The sequence below is a fragment of the Pseudophryne corroboree genome, chromosome 3, assembly GCF_028390025.1.
Source record: "Pseudophryne corroboree isolate aPseCor3 chromosome 3, aPseCor3.hap2, whole genome shotgun sequence".
NCBI classification, from domain to species: domain Eukaryota; kingdom Metazoa; phylum Chordata; class Amphibia; order Anura; family Myobatrachidae; genus Pseudophryne; species Pseudophryne corroboree.
In genome coordinates, this window is record NC_086446.1 from 379,231,129 (window position 1) to 379,247,861 (window position 16,733).

The window sequence follows — 16,733 nt, forward strand, 5'->3', positions numbered from 1 at the left end:
CTCCTCATCCTGGTGTACTTCAACATCTTCATCTTCAATCTGACTATCAGGAACTGGACTGCGGGTGCTCCTTCCAGCACTTGCAGGGGGCGTGCAAATGGTGGAAGGCGCATGCTCTTCACGTCCAGTGTTGGGAAGGTCAGGCATCGCAACCGACACAATTGGACTCTCCTTGTGGATTTGGGATTTCGAAGAACGCACAGTTCTTTGCGGTGCTTTTGCCAGCTTGAGTCTTTTCAGTTTTCTAGCGAGAGGCTGAGTGCTTCCATCCTCATGTGAAGCTGAACCACTAGCCATGAACATAGGCCAGGGCCTCAGCCGTTCCTTGCCACTCCGTGTGGTAAATGGCATATTGGCAAGTTTACGCTTCTCCTCCGACAATTTTATTTTAGGTTTTGGAGTCCTTTTTTTACTGATATTTGGTGTTTTGGATTTGACATGCTCTGTACTATGACATTGGGCATCGGCCTTGGCAGACGACGTTGCTGGCATTTCATCGTCTCGGCCATGACTAGTGGCAGCAGCTTCAGCACGAGGTGGAAGTGGATCTTGATCTTTCCCTAATTTTGGAACCTCAACATTTTTGTTCTCCATATTTTAATAGGCACAACTAAAAGGCACCTCAGGTAAACAATGGAGATGGATACTAGTATACAATTATGGACTGCCTGCCGAGTGCAGACACAGAGGTAGCCACAGCCGTGAACTACCGTACTGTACTGTGTCTGCTGCTAATATAGACTGGTTGATAAAGAGATGTCTATGTAACTATGTATGTATAAAGAAGAAAGAAAAAAAAACCACGGTTAGGTGGTATACAATTATGGACGGACTGCCTGCCGAGTGCAGACACAGAGGTAGCCACAGCCGTGAACTACCGTACTGTACTGTGTCTGCTGCTAATATAGACTGGTTGATAAAGAGATGTCTATGTAACTATGTATGTATAAAGAAGAAAGAAAAAAAAACCACGGTTAGGTGGTATACAATTATGGACGGACTGCCTGCCGAGTGCAGACACAGAGGTAGCCACAGCCGTGAACTACCGTACTGTACTGTGTCTGCTGCTAATATAGACTGGTTGATAAAGAGATGTCTATGTAACTATGTATGTATAAAGAAGAAAAAAAAAAAAAACACGGTTAGGTGGTATACAATTATGGACGGACTGCCTGCCGAGTGCAGACACAGAGGTAGCCACAGCCGTGAACTACCGTACTGTACTGTGTCTGCTGCTAATATAGACTGGTTGATAAAGAGATGTCGTAGTAGTATGTATGTATAAAGAAGAAAAAAAAACCACGGTTAGGTGGTATACAATTATGGACGGACTGCCTGCCGAGTGCAGACACAGAGGTAGCCACAGCCGTGAACTACCGTACTGTGTCTGCTGCGACTGGATGATAAATGATATAAAAAATATATATATATCACTACTGCAGCCGGACAGGTATATATTATATATTATATAATGACGGACCTGCTGGACACTGTCTGTCAGCAGAATGAGTTTTATTTTTATAGAATAAAAAAAACAACAACACACAAGTGAAGTCACACGACGAGTGTTTAACTTTTTCAGGCAATCACAATATAAGTATACTACTAACTATACTGGTGGTCAGTGTGGTCAGGTCACTGGTCAGTCACACTGGCAGTGGCACTCCTGCAGCAAAAGTGTGCACTGTTTAATTTTAATATAATATTATGTACTCCTGGCTCCTGCTATAACCTATAACTGGCACTGCAGTGCTCCCCAGTCTCCCCCACAATTATAAGCTGTGTGAGCTGAGCAGTCAGACAGATATATAATATATATAGATGATGCAGCACACTGGGCTGAGCCTGAGCAGTGCACACAGATATGGTATGTGACTGAGTCACTGTGTGTATCGCTTTTTTCAGGCAGAGAACGGATATATTAAATAAACTGCACTGTCTGGTGGTCACTCACTATATAATATTATGTACTCCTGGCTCCTGCTATAACCTATAACTGGCACTGCAGTGCTCCCCAGTCTCCCCCACAATTATAAGCTGTGTGAGCTGAGCAGTCAGACAGATATATAATATATATAGATGATGCAGCACACTGGGCTGAGCCTGAGCAGTGCACACAGATATGGTATGTGACTGAGTCACTGTGTGTATCGCTTTTTTCAGGCAGAGAACGGATATATTAAATAAACTGCACTGTCTGGTGGTCACTCACTAGTAAACTCTCTGCACTCTCTACACTTCTACAGTACTCCTCCTAGTCCTAAGCTCCAGTAAATCTCTCTCTCTTATAATCTAAATGGAGAGGACGCCAGCCACGTCCTCTCCCTATCAATCTCAATGCACGTGTGAAAATGGCGGCGACGCGCGGCTCCTTATATAGAATCCGAGTCTCGCGATAGAATCCGAGCCTCGCGAGAATCCGACAGCGTCATGATGACGTTCGGGCGCGCTCGGGTTAACCGAGCAAGGCGGGAAGATCCGAGTCGCTCGGATCCGTGTAAAAAAAGCTGAAGTTCGGGCGGGTTCGGATTCCGAGGAACCGAACCCGCTCATCTCTAGTGTGATCCTATCCTTACAGGTCTCAAATGAGATATTTGCCAACCAGAAAAAAAGAAATAAAGTGCATATAGTGAAGCACAGTTGTTCTCAATAAATGCCACAATAAAGTGCATAAGGTACAGCACAATTAAAAATACATTTAATGGTAATCCTTAAAAACATATATAGCAACAGGAAATATTGTAGCAGCACAGAAAGAAATCTACGCAGGGAGTCCAATAAAGTGCAATTACCAGAAGCAGGTGAAAATAGGGCACATAAGTTTGTGAGTCCACGGCAACCGCAGCAGTTCCTATACCGCATACACTGGTCCTCCGCACTGGATCTCCCGGTTTAGTCAGTAATTTTGTTGACCAACGCGTTTCTACCCTGTACATCGGGTCTTTTTCAAGGCATCGAATAGTGTAATGTCCGTTTCCTCTGGTCCCTCTATTTAAATGTACATCCTACCAATCGCGGGGCGGCGGGCGCAGGTGGCTCCTATACATCCATTAACTACATGTCCCATGAGCCTTTCCGCGTCCCGCTGTCATTTCCGCTTCCGCCCGCCACGTCTATAGCTCCATAGTCCGGCCAGCCGCATCCGTTTCCATGGGAACCCGTCGCCTCCGATACCAGCAGCAGATAGTCTGTGGTGTTTATCAAACGTGGGGCTTCCCATAAGTCCATCACTGAGTATATAATATGTGGTGCGGCCATAACAGGGGGAATATATAAAAAGCAAAGCTCATTCAGTATCACATAGTAACAGTAGAATATTGCACATCCCAAAAATAATTTTAATAAGTGACATGCAGAGAATAAAGTGCAGAAGTGCTGTGCAAAAGATGGAAAGGTAATAAGTCACAAGAACCATTTTACCTCGAAATCGAGGTTAAGCCCGCCCGGCTGCAGCGTGCCCAATTCGTAGATATACCTCATTTCCACTTTTGCTAATTGTGTTTGGAGATCCCTTTGTCTCCAATTACCTTTCACCCATTGTACCCCTAGAAATCTCCTGATATCAGCAGGATTTTTGTTGTGTATGGTGCGGAAATGGTCTGACAGGGCATGTGTCGTCAGACCATTTTTAATTAGTGATGAGCGGGTTAACCCCCACGAACTTCACCCATTTTACACGGGTCCGAGGCAGACTCGGATCCTCCTGCCTTGCTCGGTTAACCCGAGCGCGCCCGAACGTCATCATCCCGCGGTCGGATTCTCGCGAGATTCGTATTCTATATAAGGAGCCGCGCGTCGCCGCCATTTTTCACTCGTGCATTGGAGATGATCGTGAGAGGACGTGGCTGGTGTCCTCTCAGTTTCTATGTTCAGTGGGCTGCAAATTGTGCTGCAAATATCTGTGCTCAGTGTGCTGCAAATATCTGTGCTCAGTGTGCTGCAAGTGCAAATATCTACGTTCTCTGCCTGAAAAACGCTCCATATCTGACTGTGCTCAGTGTGCTGCAAATATCTGTGCTCAGTGTGCTAATTGCTTTATTGTGGGGACTGGGGACCAGCAGTATTATATAGTAGGAGGACAGTGCAGAGTTTTGCTGACCAGAGACCAGTGACCACCAGTATTATACGTTCTCTGCCTGAAAAACGCTCCATATCTGTGCTGCATTGTAGTATATAGTAGGAGGACAGTGCAGAATTTTGCTGACCACCAGTATAACTATATATATAGCAGTACGGTACAGTAGTCCACTGCTCTACCTACCTCTGTGTCGTCAAATATACTATCCATCCATACCTGTGGTGCATTTCAGTTTTGCACAGTTTGCTGACCACCAGTATATACTATATAGCAGTACGGTACAGTAGGCCACTGCTCTACCTACCTCTGTGTCATCAAGTATACTAGTATCCATCCATACCTGTGGTGCATTTCAGTTTTGCACAATTTACTGTCCACCAGTATATAATATATAGCAGTACAGTACAGTAGGCCACTGCTCTAACTACCTCTGTGTCGTCAAGTATACTATCCATCCATACCTGTGGTGCATTTCAGTTTTGCACAGTTTGCTGTCCACCAGTATATAATATATAGCAGTACGGTACAGTAGGCCACTGCTCTACCTACCTCTGTGTCGTTAAGTATACTATCCATCCATACCTGTGGTGCATTTCAGTTTTGCACAGTTTGCTGTCCACCAGTATATAATATATAGCAGTACGGTACAGTAGGCCACTGCTCTACCTACCTCTGTGTCGTCAAGTATACTATCCATCCATACGTGTGGTGCATTTCAGTTTTGCACAGTTTGCTGACCACCAGTATATACTATATAGCAGTACGGTACAGTAGGCCACTGCTCTACCTACCTCTGTGTCGTCAAGTATACTATCCATCCATACCTGTGGTGCATTTCAGTTGTGCGCAGTATATATAGTAGTAGGCCATTGCTATTGATATATTACTGGCATATAATTCCACACATTAAAAAATGGAGAACAAAAATGTGGAGGGTAAAATAGGGAAAGATCAAGATTCACTTCCTCCTCGTGCTGAAGCTGCTGCCACTAGTCATGGCCGAGACGATGAAATGCCATCAACGTCGTCTGCCAAGGCCGATGCCCAATGTCATAGTAGAGAGCATGTAAAATCCAAAAAAATAAAGCTCAGTAAAATGACCCAAAAATCTAAATCAAAATCGTCTGAGGAGAAGCGTAAACTTGCCAATGTGCCATTTACGACACAGAGTGGCAAAGAACGGCTGAGGCCCTGGCCTATGTTCAAGGCTAGTGGTTCAGCTTCACCTGAGGATGGAAGCACTCATCCTCCTGCTAGAAAACTTAAAAGAGTTAAGATGGCAAAAGCACAGCAAAGAACTGTGCGTTCTTCTAAATCACAAATCCCCAAGGAGAGTCCCATTGTGTCGGTTGAGATGCCTGACCTTCCCAACACTGGACGGGAAGAGGTTGCGCCTTCCATCATTTGCACGCCCCCTGCAAGTGCTGGAAGGAGCACCCGCAGTCCAGTTCCTGATAGTCATATTGAAGATGTCACTGTTGAAGTACACCAGGATGAGGATATGGGTGTTGCTGGCGCTGGGGAGGAAATTGACAAGGAGGATTCTGATGGTGAGGTGGTTTGTTTAAGTCAGGCACCCGGGGAGACACCTGTTGTCCGTGGGACGAATATGGCCATTGACATGCCTGGTTAAAATAAAAAAAAATCACCTCTTCGGTGTGGAATTATTTCAACAGAAATGTGGACAACTGGTGTCAAGCCGTGTGTTGCCTTTGTCAAGCTGAAATAAGTAGGGGTAAGGACGTTAACCACCTAGGAACATCCTCCCTTATACGTCACCTGGACCGCATTCTTCAGAAGTCAGTGACAAGTTCAAAAACTTTGGATGACAGCGGAAGCAGTCCACTGACCACTAAATCCCTTCCTCTTGTAACCAAGCTCCTGCAAACCACACGACCAACTCCCTCAGTGTCAATTTCCTCCTTAGACAGGAAAGCCAATAGTCCTGCAGGCCATGTCACTGTCAAGTCTGACGAGTCCTCTCCTGCCTGGGATTTCTCCGATGCATCCTTGAGTGTAACGCCTACTGCTGCTGGTGCTGCTGTTGTTGCTGCTGGGAGTCGATCGTCATCCCAGAGGGGAAGTCGGAAGACCACTTGTACTACTTCCAGTAAGCAATTGACTGTCCAACAGTCCTTTGCGAGGAAGATGAAATATCACAGCAGTCATCCTGCTGCAAAGCGGATAACTCAGGCCTTGGCAGCCTGGGTGGTGAGAAACGTGTTTCCGGTATCCACCGTTAATTCACAGGCAACTAGAGGCTTGATTGAGGTACTGTGTCCCCGGTACCAAATACCATCTAGGTTCCATTTCTCTAGGCAGGCGATACCGAAAATGGACACAGACGTCAGAAAAAGAGTCACCAGTGTCCTAAAAAATGCAGTTGTACCCAATGTCCACTTAACCACGGACATGTGGACAAGTGGAGCAGGGCAGACTCAGGACTGTATGACTGTGACAGCCCACTGGGTAGATGTATTGCCTCCCGCAGCAAGAACAGCAGCGGCTGTACCAGTAGCAGCATCTCGCAAACGCCAACTCGTTCCTAGGCAGGCTACGCTTTGAATCACCACTTTCCATAAGAGACACACAGCTGACAACCTCTTACGGAAACTGAGGAACATCATCGCAGAATGGCTTACCCCAATTGGACTCTCCTGGGGATTTGTGACATCGGACAACGCCACCAATATTGTGCGTGCATTACATCTGGGCAAATTCCAGCACGTCCCATGTTTTGCACATACATTGAATTTGGTGGTGAAGAATTATTTAAAAAACGACAGGGGCGTGCAAGAGATGCTGTCGGTGGCCCGAAGAATTGCGGGCCACTTTTGGCATTCAGCCACCGCGTGTCGAAGACTGGAGCACCAGCAAACAGTCCTGAACCTGCCCTGCCATCATCTGAAGCAAGAGGTGGTAACGAGGTGGAATTCAACCCTCTATATGCTTCAGAGGATGGAGGAGCAGCAAAAGGCCATTCAAGCCTATACATCTGCCTACGATATAGGCAAAGGAGGGGGAATTCACCTGACTCAAGCGCAGTGGAGAATGATTTCAATGTTGTACAAGATTCTGCAACCCTTTGAACTTGCCACACGTAAAGTCAGTTCAGACACTGCCAGCCTGAGTCAGGTCATTCCCCTCATCAGGCTTTTGCAGAAGAAGCTGGAGACATTGAAGGAGGAGCTAAAACAGAGCGATTCTGCTAGGCATGTGGGACTTGTGGATGGAGCCCTTAATTCGCTTAACCAGGATTCACGGGTGGTCAATCTGTTGAAATCAGAGCACTACATTTTGGCCACCGTGCTTGATCCTAGATTTAAAACCTACGTTGTATCTCTCTTTCCGGCAGACACAAGTCTGCAGAGGTTCAAAGACCTGCTGGTGAGAAAATTGTCAAGTCAAGTGGAACGTGACCCGTCAACAGCTCCTCCTTCACATTCTCCCGCAACTGGGGCTGCGAGGAAAAGGCTAAGAATTCCGTGCCCACCCGCTGGCGGTGATGCAGGGCAGTCTGGAGCGAGTGCTGACATCTGGTCCGGACTGAAGGACCTGCCAACGATTACTGACATGTCGTCTACTATGCAGCAGCTCACCTTGTCAGCAATCGGCGTACGAGGTTACTTCCAGAAAATGTGGAGAAGATGATGTTCATCAAAATGAATTATAATCAATTCCTCCATGGAGACATTCACCAGAAATTGCCTCCAGAAAGTACACAGGGACCTGAGATGGTGGATTCCAGTGGGGACGAATTAATAATCTGTGAGGAGGGGGATGTACACACTGAAAGGGGTTAGGAATCGGACGATGAGGAGGAGGTGGACATCTTGCCTCTGTAGAGCCAGTTTGTGCAAGGAGAGATTGATTGCTTCTTTTTTGGTGGGGGCCCAAACCAACCAGTCACAGTCGTGTGGCAGACGCTGTCGCTGAAATGATGGGTTCGTTAAAGTGTGCATGTCCTGTTTATACAACATAAGGGTGGGTGGGAAGGCCCAAGGACAATTCCATCTTGCACCTCTTTTTTCTTTCATTTTTTTTTGCATCATGTGCTGTTTAGGGACTATTTTTTTGAAGTGCCATCCTGCCTGACACTGCAGTGCCACTCCTAGATGGGCCAGGTGTTTGTGTCGGCCACTTGTGTCGCTTAGCTTAGCCATCCAATGACCTTGGTGCACCTCTTTTTTTCTTTGCATCATGTGCTGTTTGGGGACTATTTTTTAAATCTGCCATCGTGTCTAACACTGCAGTGCCCCTCCTAGATGGGCCAGGTGTTTGTGTCGGCCACTTGTGTCGCTTAGCTTAGCCATCCAGCGACCTTGGTGCACCTCTTTTTTTCTTTGCATCATGTGCTGTTTGGGGACTATTTTTTAAATCTGCCATCCTGTCTGACACTGCAGTGCCACTCCTAGATGGGCCAGGTGTTTGTATCGGCCACTTGTGTCACTTAGGTTAGCCATCCAGTGACCTTGGTGCACCTCTTTTTTTCTTTGCATCATGTGCTGTTTGGGGACTATTTTTTAAATCTGCCATCCTGTCTGACACTGCAGTGCCACTCCTAGATGGGCCAGGTGTTTGTGTCGGCCACTTGTGACGCTTAGCTAAGCCATCCAGCGACGTTGGTGCACCTCTTTTTTTCTTTGCATCATGTGCTGTTTGGGGACTATTTTTTAAATCTGCCATTCTGTCTGACACTGCAATGCCACTCCTAGATGGGCCAGTTGTTTGTGTCGGCCACTTGGGTCGCTTAGCTTAGTCATCCAGCGACCTCATTGCACCTCTTTTTTCTTTGCATCATGTGCTGTTTGGGGACTATTTTTTGGAAGTGCCATCCTGTCTGACACTGCAGTGCCACTCCTAGATGGGCCAGGTCTTTGTGTCGGCCACTTGGGTCGCTTAGCTTAGTCATCCAGCGACCTCATTGCGCCTCTTTTTTTCTTTGCATCATGTGCTGTTTGAGGACTATTTTTTGGAAGTGCCATCCTGTCTGACACTGCAGTGCCACTCCTAGATGGGCCAGGTGTTTGTGTCGGCCACTTGGGTCGCTTAGCTTAGTCATCCAGCGACCTCGGTGCAAATTTTAGGACTAAACATAATATTGTGAGGGGTGAGGTGTTCAGAATAGACTGGAAATGAGTGGAAATTATGGTTATTGAGGTTAATAATACTATGGGATCAAAATGACACCCAAATTCTATGATTTAAGCTGTTTTTGAGGGTTTTTTGTAAAAAAACACCCGAATCCAAAACACACCCGAATCCGACAAAACATTTTCAGGGAGGTTTTGCCAAAATGCGTCCGAATCCAAAACACGGCCGCGGAACTGAATCCAAAACCAAAACACAAAACCCGAAAAATTTCCGGTGCACATCACTAATATATATATATATATATATATATAGAGAGAGAGAGAGAGAGAGAGAGAGAGATAACAATGCACAGTAAAGACTGGATGGATATCACAGAGTACTTGTACTAAATAACCCTGAATGTATGCACTTAAGTAACACTGTCTAAACAACATGTAGAATACTTATGTGTCCCGTAAATGCACAGCACTGATGAAGCAGGCGGCATTACAAAGGAAGTATTGCCCACCAGTCCCAGAGTCAGCGTAGCATGTGTGTAATGGCGCCCAAACACTGACAGAGAGGGAGGGAGACAGAGAGATGCAACTCCAGGGCGGGAACCAAAACACAAAACCCGAAAAATTTCCGGTGAAATATCCAGTGCACATCACTATTTTTAATATTTCTAAGATGTTCACTTATCCGCACCTTTAGGGGCCTGGAAGTTCTTCCGATGTAGAAGAGACCGCATGTGCATTCAACTGCATAAACCACATTTTTTATGTTACAAGTGACAAACGTGTCAATTCTGACTTTTTTCCCATTTACCTCAAAATCACTGGTTTTATTGTTGCCGTCACCCTTAATGGTGCGGCACCCAATGCACATCCCACATCAGAAAAAACCTTTCGATTTGATGGTGGGTAATGATTTTGTAGGAGGTAAAGTACCTCTTACTTATGCATTACTCAAATTAGGGGCCCTTCTGTAAATACATTTCGGTCTATTTGGAAGTTTCTCCCCTACTATGGGGTCTCTTCTAATAATGCCCCATGTTTCCTTAAAATCCTTTCCAAATCCCTATACTGGCTATTAAAAGATGTAATAAAAGCCCATTCGAAGGGCGTGGGTTGAAGGCCTGGCGCTTTTACTTTTTTGTGAAGAAGTTCGTTCCTCTGTATTTTTCCTACTTCAGTGGTTGTGTCCCTCACTTTTTCAATTACATAGCCCGATGCTATGAAGTTCTCCTGCATTTCGCTTACTTGTTCATCAAAAATGGCAGTCTCGGTACAGTTTCTCCGTAGACGCTGTATTTGTCCACATGGTATCGACCCCAGTCAATCTGGATGATGGCAGCTATTCTGTTTGAGATATGCCCTGGAGTCTGTGGGTTTTTTGTAATTTTTTGTTTGTAGCACACCATTTTTTGGATAAACAGTCACATCCCAAAAATGTGTCTCGGTGTTGCTACTTTCAAAAGTAAAAGAAATATTAATGGAATTGTGATTTAGGTACTCATAAAAGGCGGTCAATGTGGGGGCATCCCCCCTCCATATAAAAAACACGTCGTCTATGTACCTGACCGAGGACACCAGGTTCGCTCCAAAGGGATTATTTTCCCAAATGTGTTGCTCCTCCCACGCCCCCATAAAAAGGTTGGCGTAACTTGGAGCGAACCTGGTGCCCATGGCCGTGCCCACCTTCTGTAAGTAAAATGTATCTTTAAAATGGAAGTAATTATTTGTTAAAATAAATTCTGCCCCTTCCACAATAAAATTCCGTGTTCCTATTGGCAGTTCGCTTTTTTTAAGGGCTTCGACTACGGCTTTTAGTCCGTCTTGATGATTTATCACTGTATATAGTGACTTTACGTCAGCCGTCACCATAGTGTCTGTTTCTTCCGATGCTATGGTGTCTAAAGCATTTAAAAAATATGTGGTATCTCTTAAATGGGACCGGTTCTTTAATACTAGTGGTTGTAAATGGAAATCCAAATATTCAGACAAATTGGAGGTCACGCATTAATCCCAGAGACAATTGGCCTCCCTGGTGGTCTTAGGGGGTCCTTGTGTATTTTGGGTAAGATATAAATAATCGGGATAACTGGTTCCTCGTTATACAGATATTTATATTCCCTGTCCTCCAAGATATTCTGTTCTAAATATTTGGCCAGCATAGTCTGCAGCTTGTCCAAGATCACCTGTGTGGGATCTTTTTTTAACTTCGTATAGGTATTTTGGTCCTCTACTTGTCTTAAGACCTCCTCGGGAGGTCCGGGACCATATTTTGATGCGCTTGGTTGTATGTATTGACACCGTTTTCTTTTGCACTTAAGGATTTTGGTTGAGAACCCCTGGTTTAAAGTGAAATGGTTATATTCTAACTCCAGGTACCCCAGAGAGAAAAGCGTTTACCAACCTTACATACTGCAGGTCTGTTCACTGATCAGTTATGCGATATTCCCCATTTAGTAAACTGAAACTGTGTTACAGTAAAGTATATTTCCAGGCTATGGGGGTCATTCCGAGTTGATTGCTCAGCAGCCGTGTGAACGCATTGTCGCCGCCCACAGGGGAGTGTATTTTAGCAGTGCAAGTGTGCAAATGCCTGTGCAGCCGAGCGGTACAAAAACAGTTTGTGCAGTTTCTGAGTAGGTCTGAACTTACTCAGCCGCTGTGATCACTTCAGCCTGTCCGGTCCCGGAATTGACGTCAGACACCCACCCTGCAAACGCTTGGACACGCCTGCATTTTTCCAACCACTCCCTGAAAACGGTCAGTTGACACCCACAAATGCCTTCTTCCTGTCAATCTTCTTGCGATCGGCTGTGCGAATGGATTCTTTGTTAAAGCCATCGCCCAGCAACGATCCACTTTGTACCCGTACGACGCGCCTGCACATTGCAGTGCATGCGCAGTGTGACCTGATTGCTGTGCTGCAAAAAATGGCTGCTTGCGATCTGGTCGGAAATGACCCCCAATATATCAAGAGTGGAAACATTGAATACCACTGACATACTATAAAGGTGTGGCTAATAAATAATGAAACTGATGCTAATAAATAATGAAACTGATGCTATCATTTACTTTAATAATATTAAGTACATTTTAACTCCGTTCCCCTTCTGTTTACTCCCTATCTGCATCCACACACCAAAGCATTCTTATTTTGCATTGGTCAAAGCCGTGCTGTAGCTCATTATCTGTCGGTTGCAGGGCTATTTCTAGTTGGCTCCCAGTGCGATATTTAAAAATGCGCACCCCCCATTGACATTAAAAAAATGCGCCCCCCCATAGATATAGGGCAATGGAGTGTGGCTTCGCTAAATGGGTGTGTTCTTGCTAAAGTGAGCGTGATCTCGCCTTAAAAGACTACCTTACACCCCAGTTTTTGACACTGCACCAACAGATCATGGCCACCACAGGGGAAAAAAATAAATTCCACCATAATAAGTAGAGATGAGCGGGTTCGGTTCTCCGAGATCCGAACCCCCCCGAACTTCACCTATTTTACACGGTTCCGAGGCAGCCTCGGATCTTCCCGCCTTGCTTGGTTAACCCGAATGCGCCCGAACGTCATCATCCCGCTGTCGGATTCTCGTGAGATTCGTATTCTATATAAGAAGAGCCGCGCGTCGCCGCCATTTTCACTCGTGCATTGGAGATTGAACGGAGAGGACGTGGGTGCGTTCTCTCCCTGAAAACCTCCGCAATCTGTGCTCAGGGTGCTGCAAATATCTGTGCTCAGTGTGTTGCAAATATCTGTGCACAGTGTGCTGAAAATATCTACGTTCTCTGCCTGAAAACGCTCCATATCTGTGCTCAGTGTGCTGCAAATATCTGTGCTCAGCTCTGTGTCAAGTATATTATCTCTGTGCTGCATTATTGTGAGCAGTATATAGTAGGACAGTGCAGCATTTTGGTGACCACCAGTATACATATATAGTACAGTACAGTAGGCCATTGCTGTATCTTGCAGCTCTGTGTCAAGTATACTATCTCTGTGCTGCATTATTGTGAGTAGTATGTAGTAGGACAGTGCAGCATTTTGGTGACCAGCAGTATACATATATAGTACAGTAGGCCATTGCTGTATCTTGCAGCTCTGTGTCACTTCTAGTATCCTGATCAGTGCTCAATATCTGCTGCATTGTTGTGACCAGTATGTATACTGTACTGTGCGACGTGTGTTATACACCTGGTGATTTTATACATCCTGTAATCTGTACTGAGCGATGTGTGAGATACACCTGGGGATTATACACACTGTATACTGTACTGTGCAACGTTTGTGATACACCTGGTGATTATACACCCTGTATACTGTACTGTGCAATGTTTGTGATACACCTGGTGATTATACATCCTGTATACTGTACTGAGCGATGTGTGAGATACACCTTGGGATTATACACCCTATATACTGTACTGTGCGATGTGTGTTATACACCTGGTGATTATACATCCTGTAATCTGTACTGAGCGATGTGTGAGATACTCCTGGGGATTATACACCCTATATACTGTACTGTGTGATGTGTGAGATACACCTGGGGATTATACACCCTATATTATTATTATTATTATTATCCTTTATTTATATGGCGCCACAAGGGTTCCGCAGCGCCCAATTACAGAGTACATAAATAATCAAACAGGAAAACAGCAATTTACAGTTGATGACAGTATAGGACAAGTACAGGGTAAATACACATAGTTACATCAGCAGATGACACTGGAATAAGTATCAGGTGGCAGAAGACTGCTGGATGTGGTACAGTTGAAGATTATTAAAGTAAGACAAAGGATAAGCACATGAGGGCCCTGCTCGTGAGAGCTTACAATCTAAAGGGGAGGTGTAGACAGACATGGGTGACACAGATGGGGTACATAGAGAACGTGTAACAGAGGGTTAGGATGAGATTTGGCTGGGTTTGGTGAAGAAGTGGACCCCCAGAAGGCACAAGTCAATACTTAATATTGCAACATTTTACAGGGCTATGCAGGAGAAAATTAAAAATAGGGGAAAATAAAAATAAAAAAAAAGAATCGATAACTTCTACCACTTTCAAAAAGGTCAATGGAAGCTGAAATAATGGACAACTACCTCATGGAAGCCAGATACAATATACCAAACAGTACTTAGCAGAGTTAGGAATGAGTGCTTATGAAATACAGTAACATTTTGTCATAATATTTCCCAAACTGCATGGCTGGTCTCTTGCACTCTTTTGCTCTAATACACCACCTGCTTTAGGATTTATATTCAAAAACATTATGTCTCCATAATCCCAAAAACGTCAGTCTTCTTGGAAAGTGGTTTGTTCCTTTGTGAGGGAAAGAGAACAAACGTTCTCAAACAACGGTTTCTCAATTTCTTTTTCCTCTGGGAAGGGATTGTGGATTCGCAGGAATATCTGAGCATTTCTGTAATCAGAAAGCAGCGACTTTCTACAAATGTTTACAAATAATTCCAGTGATTTTGTCATTTTCTTCCAGTGATTTGGACCAATAATACCATTGATTAGAACGAATGATTCCAGTGATTTTGTCATTTTCTTCCAGTGATTTGGACCAATAATACCATTGATTAGAACGAATGATTCCAGTGATTTTGTTATTTTCTTCCAGTGATTTGGACCAATAATACCATTGATTAGAACAAATGATTCCAGTGATTTTGTCATTTTCTTCCAGTGATTTGGACCAATAATACCATTGATTAGAACAAATAATTCTAGTGATTTTGTCATTTTCTTCCAGTGATTTGGACCAATAATACCATTGATTAGAACGAATAATTCCTGTGATATTGAGGTGTTTGTGTCGCTTAGCTTAGCTGTCCAGCGACCACAGTGCACCTCTTTTTCTCTTTTCTTTGCATCATGTGCTGTTTGGGGCCAATTTTTTTAAGTGCCATCCTGTCTGACACTGCAGTGCCACTCCTAGATGGGCCAGGTGTTTGTGCCGCCCTCTTGGGTCGCTTTGCTTAGTCATCCAGTGACCTCGGTGCAAATTTTAGGACTAAAAATAGTATTGTGAGGTGTGAGGTGTTCAGAATAGACTGGAAATGAGTGGAAATAGTGGTTATTGAGGTTAATAATACTATAGGATCAAAATTACCCCCAAATTCTATGATTTAAGCTGTTTTTGAGGTTTTTTTTTTTAAAAACCCCCAAAGGAATCTGGCAAAAAAAATTCAGGGAGGTTTCGCCAAAACGCGTCCGAATCCAAAACACGGCCGCAGAACCGAATCCAAAACCAAAACACAAAACCCGAAAAATTTCCGGTGCACATCTCTAATAATAAGCCCAACACAGTAATGCCCTCTGCACCATATTATGCCACACACCACAATGCCCTTGATACATTATGCTCTACAGTAAAGCTTCTAATTACTTTTAAATTACCTGCTCGTTGCCAAGTGTTTCACGCGCTGGGTGTCATGCTTGTTGCCAGGGTTTCATGCTCTGGGATCCATGCTGGTTGCCAGGGGTTTCAATCTCTGGGATCCATGCTGGTTGCCAGGGGTTTCATGCTCTGGGTCGGTGTCATGTGAATTACACAGCCCTGGCAACTGGCATTACACAGCCCTGGCAACTGGCATTACATAGCCCTGGCAACTGGCATTACTCAGCCCTGGCAACTGACATTATTACACAGTGTAATATCAATTGCCAGGGCTGTGTAGTGCTCTTTGGGGTGTTTACAGCGCCCGCACGGCAGCATCTCCCTCTGTCCTAGTCTCCTAGTATCTTGGTTCCCCTTCCTCCCTGTCATTAGTACTCTGCTTGGGGAGGCGTATTGCATAATGCCGCATTTGCGTCGCGACATCACGATGCAAACGCATCATTACGCGAAACTCCGCCATCAGAGCAGAATAGTAATGATGGGGAGGATCAGGAGCTAGCAAAAGAGCCACAGTGGGCACCCCGTGCAACGGCACGCCTAGCCCGCCACAAGAAACAGCTGTGATCGGCTGTCACAACAGCTCCGTTGTTTTTTCTTTACCTCAGTACATGATGCAAAACGGGTTCCCTTGAGTACAGGACATTTTTGGATATCCTCTCTCCTGCGCTCCCCTAATTGGTCTAACTAGTAAATACAAGAAATTTCTACTTATCTCAAAGACAGAAACCTTATTTGTGTCCCAACGTCTTCACAGTAAGTTTTGTTGCCAATGATGACATAGATTATAGTTCCAATGATGATACATGTAAAGAAAGATAAAAACCATCTAGTGCAACATGTACATATAATTATCTCATTAGTACTGTGAGATTGGCAGTGAAATTTTACCACTGCTGGCGTGTAGTAAATATCACTCAAACAAGAGGAAAAAATTAATTTCTTTAATTAATAGGAAATAATCCGCTGCTAAAATTTCTCCATCACATAAAAAGATGATATACATCCATTTAACATCCAAGATTTATGAGGGTGGCATCCTACCAGATTTTGGAATTCTGAAGTCAACAAATGGAGAGCTGTAAAGATGTTCTGCAACCCTGGGGAAAAGTCAGCTCCAGCAGTGGGCACCCCGTCCTCTCCTCGTCTGGTCAGTCTGCCACTGGTGCTCTCTA